This window comes from Schistocerca serialis, chromosome 4 (assembly GCF_023864345.2).
Source record: "Schistocerca serialis cubense isolate TAMUIC-IGC-003099 chromosome 4, iqSchSeri2.2, whole genome shotgun sequence".
NCBI lineage: Eukaryota > Metazoa > Arthropoda > Insecta > Orthoptera > Acrididae > Schistocerca > Schistocerca serialis.
The window spans coordinates 329277588-329283354 of record NC_064641.1 but is presented as its reverse complement, the minus strand read 5'-3'; positions in this window follow the sequence as shown (position 1 = coordinate 329283354).

The following is a 5767-nucleotide window of genomic DNA, read 5'->3' as shown; positions in this document are numbered from 1 at the left end:
TCTGAGACGTGGAATTGTGCCTGATTCTCAGTCAGGTGTAGGAAAAATAACTTTACTGAACCTTACAACTGACCGGTTAATAGCAGTGTGTGCTACACGTTGAAGTAGAAGTTTTCTTGAAGCGCACGCTTGATTTAGTGGTCGGCAACAGGTTTCGTCCAAGTGACGTTTAAACAAATGGCTAGTGTGATTTACGTATCAATACTCTTCTTACAGTAAGATTAGATCTTTGCCAGCACCTCTAATGAACTGCTTGAAGGAAGTTTATGTGCATTCTAAGTAAAAATGCCTCGTCGAGCTAGGAGAAGTTGGCTGTCCTCTGTGATATTAAGATCTACCACATAAAACAGAAATCACGGTATCAACTCCTCCCTCGCAAATGACTGTGTTACAACTGTGCAGCCACCCTCAACTGCTGACACAATGACAGGAACTATTTTTGGTATGCACTTTTAGATTATGAACAGTTCTGACATTTCTTGGCATAAGACATGTGTTATTATTTACAGTGTCTGTTAACGCTGTGTCACTTGCATTCCTTTCTACTGACGAAGCTGTTCTTCTGTTTCCAACAGTATAAATGCTTGCTAGTACAGTACATAAGCTATACACGCACATTTCAATCATTTTGTTGGTTCTTCTTCTCTGTAGTTTCGCTAACTGTTAAATGTGTTTATATGATGTCAATGATCAATAGTTTTATCTGAAGTGGTCGGCAGTAACATTAATTATTCTATTTACTCTTAGTTTTCATTAGGAATAATAAACTGTTGTGTAGCTAAACATATTTAACACTTACAAATAAAATTACGGTATGTAAGAGACCGTCAACGCTACTTCGAAAATTTCCTTGTAAAATGTTCGATAAATTTATTTTTACAAAATTGCAGCACAGTTTCTTTCCTAAGTCATTGCGTGTATTCAGCATGTTTCAGATGTTGAACCGAGAAGAAATGTACATCTGTGTTTCTGTCACAGAATTTATTTCATAGTTAAAATAACTGAACATGAACTCATTCTGAAGGAGAGAAACTGAATATAAGGAATTGTAAATTTTATTTCCATTAAGTGAAATAAAATGATGTAAGAATGAGAAATAAAATTCAGATTATTTTAATGAGAACTTGTTATTCTCGAAAGACATTTATATATTTAAGAGTATAAGTTTAGTAGAAATTTGTAACTGTAGGCTGTATCAAACTACAGAAAAAAAAACTTTGTTCTCCATGATATGTAGAAAAAGACTTGACCGTTCCTGATGGTCCATTGTGAACATCCGTCGTTTAAAAGAACCAGAAAAGTGGTCTGTGATAGGGGCGAATGCAATAATTTAGGGATTCTGCAGATGACTTTTTAAAGCGGCGAAGGAACGCCATAGCTGAACGTCCCGCCAATGCCGGGCAGTTGGAAACGGAGCAGGAGGTCGGAATGCGGAAGGCCGAAGGGGAAAATCGCTCGTGGTCTTTCGAAGGAACCGCATCCACACTTGATGTGAGCGATTCAGGGAAATTACGGAAACATAAACCTTGGTAGCCAGACGAGTCTTTGATTCCTTAGGCCTGCTGACAATAGTTCCGCTCAGTTTCTGAAGTGGGTATTATTTTGCTTTTAGTAGATGGTCTATATGTAAAGAGGCATAGCGCAATAACATGCGGTAGCAGGTACTGCAGTTCCCATAATAGTGGCACAATAACGAAATTTTCTTTAACTTGCATGCCCATCATGAAAACAGAAAATTGTTAGACGTCGGGGGTTCATGGCCTAGGCACAAAAACTATTAATTCCTAACCGACTTAAACCCGTTTATCGGAATAAATGGCATAAGTGCCAGAACCCGGGGCTTAATTTGGTTAAGGCAACTGCGTTAGTGTCCCACGATTGACGGATAAATATTGTCCCAGCGAGGTTACAGATTAGTATATGCAGATATGGCACTAACATCTATAGTCATCAAAAAATGTATTGAGGGATAAAATTTCCAGTGCAGTTAAGTAAAGGCTACCAACTTCCACACGGTTTTTTAAAGGCACATTTTTAGCCATAGCAAGTAAATCTATTTTTTCTTAATCAGAGAAGCCTGTTTAATAAAGCATGAAAGCCAATGCAAGTTATCTTGTGTGCGGTTGCATGTCATCGCTGGTGAAACACAGAAAGGATGTCTAGTCTTTTGTTAATTACTTCTTCTGTTATCTATTCTGGAATGGAGTGGAGGGAGAGCCTCGCGTGTTAGACTGGCCTTTCTAATTTAAACTCTTTAATTTTATAAAAAGTCACTACGTACTGCAGGGCGCATATTCGCGCAAACTAGTAATTATATAAGGAAATTTCCAGTGCGCACGGACGACATACCGAAGTGCGGATGATCAACAAATCACTAGCAATTAATATTGTATTCCCAGTGTAAGAAGCATAGTGCACTTCAGTAATTATAGTTATGATTAACACTATTATGATCTCATTACTTGTTTAATCCAAGATCCTAAAATTTCAACATTATATGTAAACTGTATTTTCAGTATTTATCTCATTTTAGCTCAGAAATAACGTGGCCCACGAACCTCCTCCTTACGGCAACGGAATTCTCATAGTATATGTTCGGTGCCACCTTATCATGGTTTAAATATATTCACTGTTTTTTTTTTTAAATATTTCCATCCATCTCAATTCAGTTCAACAAAAATTATAAAAAAACAAAATAATATAAGTAATCATATATATATATATATACATATATATATATGTATATATATATATATAATTTAATTATTTACATTGGCGACACGAGCTAATAATTTTTTTTTTTGTTTCATGTTTCATCGCAAACATTACTCTGAGATATCACCAAGAAGGAATGGAAAGAATATTAAATTCAGAAAGCATAATGGAAAACCTGGTCAGACTGTGACAACAATCACCACAACAGAGAAGGTAGGACAGACTTATCATATCTATCGCATTTGACTCTGGCGCAATCTTTCATTAACTCGCGATACATAGTGAAATTTTGCAAAAGTTAAAAAAAAGAAGTGATTTTTACTACTGAGTGAGACTTTTTTTTGAAAATTTTATTCAGATTTTCAAAGTACGACAATAATTATTGTAATATGGCTGATACACAGCTTAGTAGAGACAACATGACGTGTAGATACATCGTCAATAATAAATCAACTCTATGCATTGTTTGAATAACAGGTACATACAAGCTAAACATTGTAGATACTCATTTGCTGTAGAGACAAGTTTAAAAATATTTCACGTATTTACTTTACTGAATTTTCAAAAAAATTTTATTACATTTTTGCTGATGATATGGTCACGACTCGTAGTATGGCAAATAGAATAGATAACATAAACAGTTCGCTTACTGCGAGTTCCGTATCCAGTGAAGAAGCACAGAATCAAATTACGCTTGCTCAAAACACTAATGCTCAAACAAGCGAAACAGTAAATGAAATACAGAACCTAAACAATCTAGCCGTAGCAACAGACAGTAACACAGAGTCGCAAGATATGGAAACTGAATCAAAAGCAGTAAACTCTCACGATTTACCGGAGGCAGATAATGTTCAAACAGTAAATTTCTCATAGTTTATTAATGCAATCATGCAACAATTTCAGCAGATGAATACAAGTTAACAGAACAATGACAAACTGTTTACGGAAACATTTCAGGAAATAAACAAAAAACTTGACGGTAATGACGCTAAATTAGCCAAAGTTGGTACTGACTTAAACAAAAGGATCGATGAAATTGACACGAAGTTTTCAAAACTAACTATTTTAGAAAAACATAATGAAACCAAAATCAATGTTCTTGAAACCAATGTCAAACAGTTAAGTACCACGTGTGACACCGTGACGACAAAAGTAGAAAAGTGCGTCACTACTCATGATGACATCACGAAGCGTGTCACACAAGTAGAGACAGATTCAGAAACCATGACAAAGACAATTGACCAGACAATCAAATTAGAGACAGACAGACTTTTTTCTAATATTAATGAAGAATTTCATGAGTGGATTGACAGAAAAGACAAACATCTTGACGAATGCATTAGGACAAACCTACCGGCAGTAGTCAAACAGACTGTAGATGTATATGTTGCAACGAAAGCGAGCAAAGTACTTGATGCCACACGCACATGAATATGTGTAAACAAACGTGTACACGATGTTGACAGTACAGACAATTCAGATCACAGTGATAGTTACATTCAAACACACAACCGACATAAATTGTCGAGACGTAACAGACATAAGAGAGAAACTTATTCAGACAACTCAGACATATGTAAATCCAGAAAAGTAGAACAAAACCAAGGCTTCGGAAATGATTCTGACCCACAGTCTTCTTGTCCTGAAATGTATCAGAGACAAAGGACGAGAAGAGGAAACATAGAACAATCTGACAGACAGCAAGAAAGTTTTATAAAACACCGAACCTTTCAATCTTTTACTTCAGACAAAAAAACCATTCACCATGTAATTTTCATGAAAGCTTTCAAAGACGCATTTCCTCGCACGTGGAGTGAGCGGAGGAAAATTAATTTTGCAGTATCTTATATATAAGGAAACGCAGCTATTTGGGCCTATAATGAGGTAGACAGATCCCAAACTTTTCAACAATTCGAAAATACTTTCCTGTCAAAATTCTGGTCACATACCGTGCAAGAAAGAATAAGGAGACAGATCGTAGAACCCGAACCATTTAATCCAAAGAACGGAAATCTTAGACGTTAGATCTGCTCCGTGCGTTGACAGCACGTTTACCGTTCTATATCAAAGAGAAATTGTTACATATCCCGGATTACGACATAGAATATTTTCTCCAGGCTCTAGACAGTGTTAATCTGTTATTTGAAGATCAGCGTAGCAGCCATGACAACAAACAATACGACAGTCGTAATTCCAACCAAAACATGCAGTATAGCCAACCTCATCAATACACACCACCTACCGTAGCATATGTTGCGCCGCAATTTGGCCCTGCAGCGAATGCAAATTATGCTGGCAATAGTGTGCCTAATATGCAACCACCCATCTTGAACACTAACCCCACATTTTCGCCTAGCGACAATGGCTACAAACGCAGGCGGAACAATAAACAAAACAGGAATTATGAAAATGGTCAAAACTGGCAAAATAACCCACAAAATTTTAATTACAACGGTAACCAAAACCAACAGGGGCAGGTTTGGTACAGTAATAACCCAAATTACGGAATGAAATATCCAGCATATCCGCAGTCTCAGAATGTAAACAACGGCGCATGGCAACATCATACTTAATCACAGCCACCGCCGCAAAGGAATTACAGCAATTCAGTACAGAACACAACACAACAGACACCTAGTGCAACTTTTACACAGCAACAAGCAAGGAATGCGGGTGACTGGACTAGACAGTACACGAAAGTAAACATAATAGAGGTAGATAATAACCCACCTGCACCAAGACAGACTGACGGAACACAAGACAGACATTTAAACTAATGACAGCCATTACTAGACCCCAAGTTGTGGCTGAGGAGTACTATGGGGGCGACTTTGATTTACAAGAATTTTTTGAGACTGACACAGTAAGTACTAAACAAGAAAAAGTAAGGAGTATTTACAAACATAAAGCTGTGTTATTCTTACGTTATAATTATGATCAAAATTTATCAGATGAACTCACTGAAAATGATGACAATATTTGCCATTCATCACACAAAATAGTAGTACTTGCTTCCACTAAAGCTAAAGTAGGAGGTATAACTACAAGTCTC